Source organism: Ptiloglossa arizonensis, chromosome 1, assembly GCF_051014685.1.
Source record: "Ptiloglossa arizonensis isolate GNS036 chromosome 1, iyPtiAriz1_principal, whole genome shotgun sequence".
Taxonomy (NCBI): domain Eukaryota; kingdom Metazoa; phylum Arthropoda; class Insecta; order Hymenoptera; family Colletidae; genus Ptiloglossa; species Ptiloglossa arizonensis.
In genome coordinates, this window is record NC_135048.1 from 13,666,694 (window position 1) to 13,681,565 (window position 14,872).

At 39.9% G+C, this 14,872-nt stretch overlaps 1 protein-coding gene and 1 long non-coding RNA gene across 7 annotated transcripts in view; one reads left to right on the forward strand and one right to left on the reverse strand.

The window, feature by feature from the left end:
* Positions 1-14,872, reverse strand: part of LOC143145623 (venom dipeptidyl peptidase 4) — a 290,218-nt gene that overhangs the window by 143,170 nt on the left and 132,176 nt on the right. The window lies entirely within an intron of this gene.
* Positions 1-14,872, forward strand: part of LOC143145958 (uncharacterized) — a 99,013-nt gene that overhangs the window by 7,411 nt on the left and 76,730 nt on the right. Inside the window, exon 2 of one of the 2 annotated variants that reach the window (XR_012991824.1) lies at positions 12,330-13,076. The exons of the other annotated variant lie outside the window; for it this stretch is intronic. This is a non-coding gene — a long non-coding RNA (uncharacterized LOC143145958). Of the gene's footprint in view, positions 1-12,329; positions 13,077-14,872 lie in introns of those variants that run through there. 2 annotated transcript variants of the gene reach the window in all.

A 14,872-nucleotide genomic window follows, 5' to 3' on the forward strand; every position in this document is an offset into this window, starting at 1 on the left:
CCAGGTGTAATCGGAGATTGGCTAATGGGATTTTACAGGTTTCTAGGCCCGTGGCGTAATTCGGTGCCATTTCGCGCCAGTTTTGTAATTAAATTCCTCGCTTCGCTAACATAATACCGGCTCGATTTCAAACTTTACGACTCTTTCCTTCGCGGTTTAAATCCGAAACTACGATTCTTCGTTCACATTCCGGTCTCTTCGGCTCCAATCTGTGCCCAGTTTAGATTTAAACCTTTGATCTGATTTTATACGCGGTGGTCATACATTTGTGATCGAACTCAACGTTCTGGACACTCTATTTCAGGTTCGATTCAACCTTGCGACTTGGTAAACTTGTAATCCATTTTAATTAATTTTTGAGTCGAATCTGAAATTTGATTTCACCTCTCGAATAATTACTGACACGCAGGTACACGTACGTACAATAGTGCAAGAAATTCTTTTTGCGTGAAACTGTATAAATCAATTCGAACAATTCGTATCTTTACTCTACGTTTACCTACAGAGCTTCGAGTAATTATACACGGTGTTGTAGCTATGCGTACAGAATCGATTTGTTCCCAATTTGCGTACGATGTAAATGAAAACATTGTTTGCCGAGGTATTTATCAATTCTACGAGAACTATTTGTTTCTTTGGCATTGTCGTGGCCAAGATTCAGCCACGAAAGGTAAAGAATGGACAGCCAAGAAACTGGCTCGCGACGCTTCCATTTATTTATGTTACAGGGTAAATACGGTCATTTAAGTCGCATTAAGATCCCCGAATAATGGAACCGTCATTAAAATATGCACGCCGCTCGCGTCCGACCAATGGAACATGCCCTGTATCCGTAGTAAACATCAAACAAACAAACAACCCGGGGAATATTTCATAAGGACGAAGCTTAAACCCGCTCGACTGTAAATTCTTCATAATCGCGCGCAACACGAACGCAATTTGCAATGCAACGACGTTCCTCTGTGTGTTGCTTGTAACGATGAAATTCGTGAAATCCAAAAGGGCGAACGTGATGTCGAGAAATACCAGGATTCCCAGATGCGACTGCGTTCGCTATCGGGTCTGAAATTACAAGAGGAACCCGTGGACACTCGTTGCTTGTATATTCTGCCACCATCCCACGAATTGGCAGCCATATTTGTTTCCCATTGTGCACTTGTACCGGCGTAACACAAGAAATCCGTTCGATACTCGTTACAAGAAAACGGGAAACTTTTATCGCGAGATAGATCACGCTGGTTCATCGTCACGAAACATCTTCAAAATGAATCTGGAAGTTTTCTCGTATCGAGCACCGTTTTCGAGAAAATTGATCTCGAAAACGGTAAGTGAACGCGCGATCGCGGGCGCCCTTTTCTTTCGCAGATGTCGCTACTGCTCGATATTCTTATTCACGACTAATCGAAGGCGTCGCATAATGGTAGAATTTTGCAAGAATTAATAAGCAATGTTTCTCCAACGAAAGGAATTTGTACGAAAATTCTCAAACACGAAATACGTTGGAATTCGTAAGGGGTGAAGGAAAATACTTGGCGATATTTGAAACGTTTCACGGAATTTTGATAATTGGATACGGGGAATGTTTCCCGTATTGTAATAATATGATTAAACGTGCTATTCTGAAGTACGTAACCGTACACCGTTCAGCTTCAATCGATAGGATAATGGTTATGTAATCAAGGATATCCTATAAACCGGTGGAGCATAAGAACCTCGTTAAATGAAACATCGACAAAGCAAAGGGAGTGCCTTATATCGTCGGAACTAATTACGTTTGTATAAAACGTTACCCCAGGTATAATAACGCGAACAAAGGTACGTGTTATCGAGGCAATTTTATCAATATTATACGATTATCAATTTCGGATGAAAAATTGTACAAAATCGCGACAACCCAGGTAAAACGTGACCATTGTGCAAAGTATCAATTTTCGCTATCCTTTGAAGCAACATTGTAACAATATTAAGCTCAGACTTTGCGTCAAATTTCCGAAAAATAGTTTCCTCGTCGAAGCGTACGCAAATGGGAAATATCAACGAACGATCGGCATTGGGTGCTCGTTGCAACGAGAGATTTACAACGTTAAATAACACAGTGCACAATACAGAATATCTCCTCCCTCAAACATCCTCATTTCCAATTATCCATGAAAACGAAACAGAAGCGAAACAATACGAACGAAAAAAAGTAGTCTCGTTATCGACCATTCGCCAAAAACGAAAAAAAAAAAAAAGAAGAGAAGAGAAAGCGGAGAAACGTTGGAACGGAGCTCGCAATTTAATTCCCCGCCAAAAGTTCTCGTTATCAGTAATCCATTAAACCGAAACGCAATCAGGAAGAAAAATAAAATATTAAACGAAGAATATTTGCCAAGTCCGACGCGCAAGTGACGAGAAAATTAGTTGACCCTCTCCTATCCAATTCTAACTCACACCACCCCCCATCGCATCGCCACTTAAAAAGAATCTTCTCGTTAAAAATCCATTAGAACAAAACGGACCGAAAGAAACAAAAAACGGAAGAGATCGATCGTGAAAATCAATTTCGCTCCCGCCCCTCCCCTCGAAACGACTTCTCATCGTCGAAAACGAAACAAAATAAAAACTATGAATAATTTCAAATGGCTTTCGCAACAAATATAACCCCCCTCGCGGATAAAGTTAAGAATTTAACCGCGTTACGCGCTGAAAGCATTAGCGTCCTTTAAAAAATTGTCGGGAATATTCTTTCGTTCCTATTAGTAGGATTAAATTTAAAATTTGAACGCATCACGCATAATAAAACGAACCGACCAGTATTTTCTCAATTTTCCGTCCCGAATTTTTACATTTAAAATATTAACCGTCGGAACACGGTTATACATTTACGTCCTGAATTATGATTAATATCCGAAAGAATATCAGAAAAAAGTAACGATAAGAGAAACAGAGTCGGGGGAACCGAGAGAGAGAGAGATAGTAACGAGTACGAAATCCCTGAAAATAAAAAGAAAAAAGAAAACTCGAAAACAAAACGTGGAAGAATAATTAGCGCGCGATCCGTGGGCTGTCGTCCCCCAACCAACGACTCTAGCAAAAAAAAAAAAAAATAGTTCGCGCCATCAACGATCCGTTAAAACGAAACTGCGCACGAAGAGACGAAACGACAAGGATAATAATCCTTCGATCGCGTTCGCAATCCGTGGAAGTTGATCGACGTTTCGTGAGAACGAGACCGAATCGAAAAATCTACCATCGACGAAACACTGATCGGCAGTATCGCCGATAGTCCGATTTTCATCGAAATCCGCGTGAACCTAACCGTAGGAATTTCCGTACCGCGCTAATTAATCGGTGACGGTCAGCGAACCGGTCTTTTGTATAAACAAACGTCCGTGGGAATGATAATACGTCGACAGTGTACGCAGAGGAGCAGTCCGAGGGCTGTGGGGGACCGGAGCCGGAGGGAGGGGGGGAGAATGCGCAGAAGATCAATACTGTCCTAGTGAACGCACAAGACGCAACCACCGCTGCGGTTATTTTCGTGTAATTACGTTCGCAGCTTCGATTATGCGTTCGAAACTTCGTTTCGGTCGCGTGCACGCACACCACGTGACCGCTTCGACGCTGTTCGAACGTCAACACGTAAACATCTTCGTCAACAACAACCCCCACCGTAACTCCACGCTCTCGGTTTCATTTTTAACGCGAGGAACGCTCGAGGAGATTTTCACGGCGCAGATTGTTATCGATGCGGTACCGTTACGAAGTGACTCGCAACGAAAGTTCGACAAATTTATTCGACCTTATGTTATTGTTCGCGGACGGTAGAGCGAGCTGCGAAAAGTTTTCAATAATTTCAATTCAACGGTAATATTAGCTTCGTTACCGAATAGGAGTGTGTAAGACTTCGAGATCACAGATTTAGTTCAAATTTTGTAGGTTTAGTTCAGAGGTTTAGGTCACAGGTTTAGTTGAAATTTTTCTCTCCTGTTGCTGAGGTATATGGTTATACGGACCATTGCTCGATCATTTTTTTAGATATTTGTAATGGAAGATTCAACGTGGGTTAAATTTAGTTCTGTGGGGAACTAGTTCTGCAAATTTTGAAGTAAATTGGTAAATCCAAGCCCTTGCACTTTTCTCGTCAGTAATGAAGTACTGAATCTAATTTCACCGTTGAATTGCATTTTTTTCTTTTTTTTTAATTTTTGCGCCTCGTTCTATTGTGCGCGTACGAGAAGAAAAGCTCGAATACATTTTTTAGACTTCGATTACCATCGAGTCGGTGCGATTACCAATTGACTCGCTAATAAAATTCAGAATATGATTTTATCGATGAATATTATTTTTTTTTACATGTATTTGTCGCGGCTCGTTTTATTCTACATACACGAGGAGAAACACTTGAATTCGTTTTTCGAATGTCGATCGTAATCGAGTCGGTGCGATTCGACGTTCAAAAAATACGATTCGACTCTCTTAATAAAGTCCAGAATTTAATTTTACCGTTTAATGGAATTGTTTGAAAAATTGTTGCAGTTCGTTTTATCGTATACAGATGAGAATGAGTGCTCGAATCAATTTTTCGTACCCCAATCGTGATCGAACCGATGCGATTACTATTTATTTATATAAATTGATCAACGAGATAAACTTTTGTTACAATAAAAGATAGTAATATAACAGTCACGTAAAGACTATTACTACACCGATCTCTAGTTGGATTAATAATATTCAGATTATAATTTCGTCGATGAATAATATTTTCTTCGAACATTTTTGCAATTCGTTTCATTCTACACGCACGAGGTGGAACGCTCGAATAAATTTTTTGAATATCGATCGTAATCGAACTGACACGTTCACCAATTAACTCCTAACGAAGTTCAGAATATAATTTCATCGTTGAAGAAAATTTCTTTCGAAAATTTTTGCCGCTCGTTTTATTGTACGGGCGCGAGAACAAACGACCGAATAAATTTGTTGAAGTCGGTACCGTTAACAATTGACTCAAAAAAGAGTCCAGGATCTAATTTAACCTCTGAATAAAATTTCCTTTGAAAATTTTTGCGGCTCGTTTTATTGTACGCGCGTGCGCCGGAACACTCGAATGAACTTTTTGCTCCTCGATCGTAAGCGAGCCGACACAATTACCAATTGACTCGTTAATAAAATTCCGAATATAATTTTACCGTCGAGGAAAATTTCTTTTGAAAATATTTACGGCTCGTTTCTACTGTACGAGAAGCTTTGAAATTAGAAGTGTAAATTAAGGATCTTTTCAAGCTTTGAAGAGAATGTGTACATCTGTCTCGTGCGTGTACTATAGGTTACACGTAGACCCTTCAGTAGGGCAACCTTGCCTTAGACGCTAATGGGTGATTCTGATATACAGGAATATATTTCGATAATAATGTTATCGCGTTAGTTGTACAATTTATGTTTACTCCTCTCGAATTTAAAATTCTGGAAGATTTTTCAGCGAAACAAATCGAATCGTATGTTATCTCAAGCTTTGAAGAAAATATGTGTACATCTGTCTCATGTGTGTACTATAGGTTACACGTAGACCCTTCAGTAGGGCAACCTTGCCTTAGACGCTAATGGGTGATTCTGATACATAGGAATATATAATATTTCGATAATAATGTTATCGCGTTAGTTGTACAATTTATGTTTACTCTTCTCGAATTTAAGATTCTGGAAGATTTTTCAGCGAAACAAATCGAATCGTATGTTATCTCAAGCTTTGAAGAAAATATGTGTACATCTGTCTCATGTGTGTACTATAGGTTACACGTAGACCCTTCAGTAGGGCAACCTTGCCTTAGACGCTAATGGGTGATTCTGATATATAGGAATATATTTCGATAATAATGTTATCGCGTTAGTTGTACAATTTATGTTTACTATTCTCGAATTTAAGATTCTGGAAGATTTTTCAGCGAAACAAATCGAATTGTATGTTATCTCAAGCTTTGAAGAAAATATGTGTACATCTGTCTCATGTGTGTACTATAGGTTACACGTAGACCCTTCAGTAGGGCAACCTTGCCTTAGACGCTAATGGGTGATTCTGATACATAGGAATATATAATATTTCGATAATAATGTTATCGCGTTAGTTGTACAGTTTATGTTTACTGTTCTCGAATTTAAGATTTTGGAAGATTTTTTTAGGAAAACAAATCGACTCGTAAGTTAAAAACGATATTATATGACAATTTAACAGAATCGAGCAGTCCATATCGATTTTGCGATTGAGATTCTCTCGCGTGTACGATCGAGCATAGAGTTGAAACTATCGCGTCGTATTTTGCGCAGTATTACTAAAAAAATCTTAGACACGGAGGAAATATAAATGTCATAAAATAGTGAATTTATGACAGTTGTAAAAAAGAAGCTCTGCCGTACCGCATACGAGGTAGTACTCCTGCACCAAGGCAGATGCACACTTTCCTCAATTGGTTTATTGTACTCGTTGCACCGTTTAATGAACCTTGCTCAATTGTCCGCGTCGTGTCTACGAATACTTGCAACTTCCGAACGAATGTCTTCTAAACGGAATTGTACGCGCAACATTAATAGCGCGCGTTGTGTACCGTGTCAGATTGTGAAACGTACGCGAAAACTAAACGAATATAAAATTATTACGATGTCACTCGACGAACGTTGAAACTACGAAAGAACGTTTCGAAATTCGATGAAACAAGGAACGAGACGTATCGAGAAAGGGTAAAAAAATTTGTTCGAAAAAAGTGGCACCTTTTTTTTTAAGGTCAATCTCTATCGGACGAATCCGCGCGCATACTTCTATTTTTTTATCGAAATAATCTGCATAGCACGGTGGAAAAATTGCGAAACAGGATCCTTTCTCTGCTGGTAGAGAAAATGCTGTGTCAACACTGCAACGGTGGAAATGCAAAAAAGATCTTCGTTCAACGTTCGCCGGTCCGCGCCGCGTTGTTATTTACCAAAACCAACGACGACGCTTCGTGATTCGCGTTCCATTTCCTTGTTCTCGTTTTTGTTCCGCCAAGCTTTTGTAATTCGCACTGAGAGAAAAAAGTAAGAGCGCTACGTTATCAGTGATTCAAATAACTCTGAATAAAAAAAAAAAAAAGAAAGAAAAAAATAGATATCGCTGGTCCGCTAAGTTTAGAAAAATTCTAGATATTCAATGACGATGTTTATATATTTTGAAATTGAATTTTTCGGGAAATTTTGTTGTTGTTGGACGTAAGTTATTATTCGAAATGCACTCCCGTCGTACGATACATTCTTTTTTTTCGCTCCATTCAGGAATTAGTAAGTTAAGCTTTTTCTACCAATAATTTAACAGATTTCGTTATTGTGTTGTACTTATCGGTATATCTTTTGGTATTATGAACAATGGACAATAACAAGAGTAATCTCGGCGTTTAATTGGCTGACAAACTAGTCGATATTCTAACCTTCTATTGTGTTTGAAACTAAACTCTGTGTTATACATGTAGCTAATTAACAAGCGATACTATAATTACAAAATACCATGAATACGCTATTGTCCAGACCGCATAAGTGTAAGCTGCACTGTTTTGGAAGTAATTTAACTACAAATTTCTCCGAAAGCAACAGGTAAATGACACTTAAAATATACAAAAATTAAGACTTTTTTGAACAGAAATTACACAAAAATGTTGGTAAAAGTATCGACACCTCGATTCAATGATCAAAACGAAAATAAAAATACATTAGACTCGAAAGATGAATGTTTCACGCATAACGAAACACACAAAATTTAAAACATGAAACAATTATAGAGAAAAACGTACCCAAACATACTAATACAAGTGTCGACATCTCGATTCATTGATCAAAACAAAAATAAAAATACATTAGACTCTAAAGATGGATGTTTCACGTATAACGAAACACACAAAATTTAAAACATGAAACAATTATAGACAAAAACGTACCCAAACATACTAATACGAGTGTCGACACCTCGATTCAATGATCAAAACAAAAATAAAAGTACATTAGCCAAGAAAGATGGTTGATATTTCACCCATAATAAATTACCGAAAAGGACAATCGCAGACAAGATGAAACATATTAACAAAATCGTCGACAGCTCGATTCAACGATCGAGAGGAAAATAAATGTGCGCTAAACTTGAAAAATAATCGCTCGATCTACCATCGGTGCCAAATATCACTCCACTGAATTCATGAGAACGCTTCACCCATTAACAAAAGAATTTCCATACCCTATTGGCCACGGTCCTCGAAACTCCTCTGGAGGTCCTCTCGACTGGAACTCCAGCGAGAATATCGCAACAACAAGCAGGCCAGGTACTGGCGGCTGAGACGCCACGGTATAAAGGAATGAAAGGCAATAAATCTCGCCGCGATATCGAGTAGACCGTTTCGATTCCGTGGTCATATTTATGCACTCCCGGCGACAAAAACGAGCACCTTAAACGCCACTGCAATTCAATTGCCTAATGCACCGATACCGTAGTGTTGCCCCGCCACGAATTTCGTTTCGCCCCGACGACGCAGAATAAAGCGATTCTACGCGCGAACGAAGCTACGCGATTCGACGGACCAACGTTTAATGGGCGACTTCGTCGAGAACTACCGATACCACGTACTACCGTGACACTGAGAGAGTACAAGAGAGAAAGAGATAGAGATAAATAGATAGATAGATAAATAGAGAGAGAGAGAGAGAGAGAGAGAGAGAGAGAGAGAGAGAAGCAGAAAGGAGAAAGAGAACGATGGTAAACTTGGAAAGAGATTGACCATGGGATCATCGAAATCAGAATGTGCCTGAAAAGGCAAGAGAAAATCCCTCTTGGCTGAAAGAGTTAGAGATAGATAGATAGAGAGAGAGAAAGAGAGAGAGAGAGAGAGAGAGAGAGAGAGAGAGAGAGAGAGAGAGAGAAGCAGAAAGGAGAAAGAGAACGATGGAAAACTTGGAAAGAGATTGACCATGAGATCATCGAAATCAGAATCTGCCTGAAAGGGCAAGAGAAAATCTCTCTTGGCTGAAAGAGTTAGAGATAGATAGACAAATAGTGATAGATAGATAGAGAGAGAGAGAGAGAGAGAGAGAGAGAGAGAGAGAGAAGCAGAAAAGAGAAAGAGAACGATGGAAAACTTGGAAAGAGATTGACCATGGGATCATCGAAATCAGAATCTGCCTGAAAGGGGCAAGAGAAAATCCCTCTCGGCTGATAGAATTCAGATGTTATTGGGAATGAATTGAAGGAAGTGTATTGTCGGATGATTTTTAGCCCGCTTCGAGTAAACTCGACGATATTGGAGGACCTCGTGGCACTGATGTTTGGGGACAATAACGTGCCCGCTTTGAAGCTGGAGTCTCTTAGGAGTAGAAAGGATTCGATTTCCCGAAGTACCCCAACCTAGATATTGCTATGTAGTTTTTAGGTTCATTGGATCGTTGAAGCGACGTTTAGAGACAATAATGCGTCCCTGGTATTGTATTTGTGACTGGAAGATGAACCTCCTTAGGGATACGACGAGACAATAATGTCTATCTGCTTTGAAGCCTCCTCCTCGAGTCCCTACGATGGATTCGATATCACGGGGTATATAAGTCTGGATATTGTTGTGTAGTTTTCACGTTTATACAGGTGACGGGAGCGATGTTTAGGGACAATAATGGGTTTCTCATACCGTATTTGTGACTGGAAGACGAACCCCCTCAGGTGCACGAAGAGACAATAATGCGTGTCTGCTTTGAAGCCGAAGCCTCTTAGGAGTACGCAGGATTCAATTGCCCGGGGCAATAGCCTACGTATCGGTAGATAATCTTCAGGTTCGGTATGTAGCGGCAGTAACAGTCAAAGGTAATACTGTATTTCAGATACGAAACTACCGACTCTTATTCCAGTGACGAATAATGTAATTATCAATGGAATATATAATACGTGCATTAGTGTGTATCAAGTTCCATTGTTCCTATAGTTTCCAAACTATTCCCAACTTACTTGACGTCATCGCAAACTGTTCCCAACTTACTTGACGTCACGTCAACAACGATCGCGTTACCGTGCTATAAAATTGACACTTTGTATATTAAAGCACGTATTTAATTAATCAACAATTGCAATCTTCCACGGTAAGCAATTATTTATTTAACGTTACAAAAATGATCCCGTTACCGTGCAACAAAGTTGACGCTTCATAAATTAAAGTATATATTCGATTAATTGGCAATTTTAATCGCCCGCGGTAACTATAGACCGAGCCTTCCCAAAGATATATAATTCACACGCTCCGAACAAGGTTTCAATAGACTATTATATACCGGTGGTCAATATACTCATATTATATCCATACGTACCACTGAAACACGCGATTGCGTGATTAAATAATTAGCTGGCAGTAAGGAACAATAATCACTGCGCACGCTTTCAACGTATCGTTGATATATGTTCACGAGCGAGTGATTCGATGGTCGGGTACAACTGTTTCCACCTGACAGGTAAAATGTCGTTGAAAGGTTTGCATTTCCCCCAAAACGATAACTTTATCGTGTAAAAGTAATTGCATCGCGCGTCGTTCAACCATACAGAAAGCTTACATGAAATAGTCACCATGATTGCCAGAAGCACCACTCGGCTGAATCATCGTGTACGATTTTCAGGCAGTTTCAACGATGTCGAAGACCATTATTGAAACACACGCGCGCACATTCATGCATAATAACCTTGATGTGCAAAGATAATAATTGCGTTACATGCCCCTGTCTAAACGGTTCGCGAGCGAGACACGAGAATTCTCGTGATTCCCCCACCATCCATTATGCACGGGTCACGAGAACACTCGGGTTCCGAGTTTTAGATTTAATTGTCTCGACAGGAGAAAGCATGTCGGCCATAATTACACACGAGGAAAAAATATTGAACCGAGCTTGTTCAATGTATGTATGCGTCACTCCGAGTTCCACAACCTGCAATCGTGCAGTTCGGACAGAACCTAAAGGGGTGAGCTTCGTAACCCTAGAACTGCAACCCCTGACGTTTCTCGTCATAAGTCATTCCCTTGACCCGATTCAAGTCTGTTGATTGCCATCGTTGCACCAATTTACATTGCACCTAGATAACATCGAGCTTTGCCATGATCCTATAGAATCTTAACCCCTCGTAGGGTAGAATAAATTCGTGAAAAGTGTTTAGCTAATTTTAATACCATCTTAAGATTCTTGAGGTCCAGAAGTTGTCAACACTCTCGTTATTCGAGTCTGCTGATTGTCATTGTTGCACCAATTTACCTTTCGTCTAGATAATATCGAGCTTTACCATGATCCAATAGAATCTTAATCCCTCGTAGGGTAGAATAAATTTGTAAAAAGTGTTGTGCCAATTTCAATAAAATCCAGGTGGTGTTGGTTCTAGAGCACACTTAGGGTTAATCAGATCGATAAAGAACCACTATGTATAGCAATGGGATCCAGGGAGATGTACAATCATGAATATGCAAGAAGGTACCAATAGAGTCCCAGTGAGTAACATCTGTGGCTCATTGCCATCCACCTTCTTAGGGTCTTAGAGTATGGAAGTTGGCTAACACTCTCGTTATTCGAGTCTGCTGATTGTCATCGTTGCACCAATTTACCTTTCATCTAGATAATATCGAGCTTTACCATGATCCAATAGAATCTTAATCCCTCACATTAAGAGTACTGAACAAATTTCAATGAAGTCCAGGTGGTGTTGGTTCTAGAGCACACTCAGAATTAATCAGATCGATAAAGAACCACTATGTATAGCAAGGGGATCCACGAAGATGTACAATCATGAATATGCAAGAAGGTACCAATAGAGTCCCAGTGAGTAACATCTGTGGCTCAATGCCATCCACCTTCTTAGGGTCTTAGAGTATGGAAGTTGGCTAACACTCTCGCCATTCCTCTCTAGGGAAGCTCTAGCTAAAGCGATTTCGACGTCAATAAAATGAGAAGATTACAATAAATTTAGCGCTCGAACGCAGGACTCCTGACATGTTAATTGCTATTCAATTCGCCAAGACGCTTGCAACGCTGGATTCGCCGGAACGGGGGAAAACCCATGAAGACCGCGAGGAAAGAGCTATTAAAGGTGATCGTTGGAGGTGCTCGAGTCGCAGGGAAATTCGGTCGGTTCATTTCGCGTGATCGTTTCAACAAACGCGCTCTATTCGATGGCAGCCTTGCGAGCCAATCTTCCCTCGGGTTATTCGCATGCCCGCATACCGCATAACCACAACTCACGTGTTCCACGTACCAGCATCCTGCTCCATTCTATTGTAATACAGACGTCTGTGCATTCCAACTTTCGTTGCTTCTAATTTCAGATTAGACGAGCCGGTTTTACACAGGCCCCCGGGATTAATAAAGGAGTAGTTTCAAGAATTTAACGAAAGATTGTCTTCCGACAATAGTCTTGGCACCATCTGGACCAACCTAATGAATCTCAAGAGGTCCCAAGGGGCTCTAGGTCCAAGTGGCGCTATAAGGCACAAACGACGACCAAAGATTCAAATAACCCTAACTGATCTAGAACACATCAAGGGATTTTGGGAGATTCCAAGACCACACGGATTTCCATGAGATGGAAGAGACTCTAAGGAGTACTAATAGGTCAAAGGACCCTTAACAGATGCAAAGAAGCAATCGACGAACCTTAGGTGATCCGAGAGACGCTCTTATAAGATGAAGAGTCTGCGAGATACCCGAAGAGATCCGCTGAACTCAAAAAGATTCGAAAAACTCTAATCGATGTAAAGGATACTGAAACTTCACGAGAGATTTTACAAATCTTGAGTATTTTCACGAGATTCGAGAACTCCTAAATCTCCTAAGAGATCCGAGTAATCCCAAGAGGGCCTAATAATCTCAAAAGATTCGAGTAACCTTCAAAACATCGAAGAAAAACAAAGAGATCTCGTGGAATCTCGTATGATCCAAGGAATGTCAAGAGTTTCACGGAGACCAAAGGATTCACGATTCCTCGAGGAATCTAACGGATATCTAGTATATCTCTACAGAGCCAGCAATTACAGAGAGTTTCTCGTAACGCCGAAAGACTCAAAGAGCCTTGTCCCTGAATTCTCAGAAATTTATAGATAAGAAGTCTACCATTGCGCGAAAGCTTATCCACAGTCATCAAAAAATCGTTGGATCTCAAAGGCCTCATCTCTCCCTAAAGACCATTCATGAGCTACTGAAAGATTCATAGACGTTTTGAATCCCTAAATGGTTCGTTAACAGCATCAGCAATCCTCGACCTGGCCATACCATCTCAGCCACCTAACCTCGTAAATGATATAAATAATCTAAATTAATAGCTATGGAAGTTGTTAAAAACGTGAATTAAAGAGTGTACGAAAATACGTCGGTCATAAAAAAATAAACTAGAAACGTGTCACTAAAATATGTTGATATACGAATGAAATACAATTCTTCGCTTCCAGTGAAATGCACCATAATTCCTTTCGGACTGCTAATATTTAGTTTACTCGTAAAATTAAACGAACTTGTAAACCAACTGAAATAAATGCATTCAAACATCATACCGGTTGCTCGTCGAATTGTTCCATAATATTCCATTGGAGCATGATTCTTTACAGAAATCCTAAGTATCGAGAAATTGCGATCGATACTTTGAAACAATCGAATGCAGATTATTTAACGCCTCAGTTCGCGTATTGCAAATGCGTTCCACTTTTCGGTTTCCAGTCTTGTGAAATCGATAGGAGTGCACTAAAAACATCTCGAGGAGTTTCTACTTCGGTGATAACTTCAGGAACCGTTTCCACTTCTACTTTTACGGTTTCCAGAAAGCATTGAAAATATTCCAAGAACTATTATATATAAAGTTTTCGAATGCGTTATTTCGCCACGGATAGCAAATATTGCAGTTTCGTAAATCACATGTACAGTACGCGAGCGAAAAGATTGCGTTCGGTGTACACCGGGTACTGTTCAATCAGGGGCATAACACGCGTTCTTTTCAGGACTGAGAAACGTCCAATGAACGAACAGGACACGCCATACTTCCAGACGCAATCTTCTCGCGCTTCTGAACATTACAAACGATCGAAAAAACCGTTAGTTATTTAAGAGATTTTCGACAAAAATTTAATACGCGTCAAGTAATTAAAATTTCGAGAGGAATTTTATAATAATGCAACGCCCGGTTAAAAATTTTTAACACAGCATTCCATTGAAAATTTCAAACGCGATGCAGTGCTTCGAACGGCGGGAAAAAAATCTGTCGAATATTAAAATCACGAGATTCTGCAATAATGGGAACTAGAAAACTCCAACTTTCGAAAAAAAAAAAAAAAAAAGTAAAACTTTCACCCCGGAGCGTGCGTGTCCCATCCATCACGGAAAAGTTCTGACGCGAAATTTTATTCGACAGCGTAGATAGCGACAAATAATTATTTCGTACAAGGCAATCGATCTCCGTTCCGGCCAGCAATTGCGACTAAACGATTAAATTTATTCAGCGTTTCGCTCATTTTGAGCGGCTGTCGTGCAACGATTAAACGATAAAATTTGTTTACCAACGTTTCGGGAGACCCGGGACGATGCGAAAATCGCGGACGGAATTTTCGTTCGCGGAAAAATGCAGATTTTTATCAGAACGACAAGCGAATCCCTGTGGCAATTCCCAAACGAATACACTGGGTGTCAGAGCAATGCGTGACTATATTCCGAGTAACGGTTTCAAACGAAAATATGAGGAGGGAATGTTTCTAAAATTTTTCGAATATAATTCGTTATACAGCGAGTAGCGTGAAAAGGTCAAGTTTTAACGAAATTAATACGTCGGTATAAACTTAATCAAAGGAAATAGATTTTATTAGAATTGACTGCAATCCCTGATAAA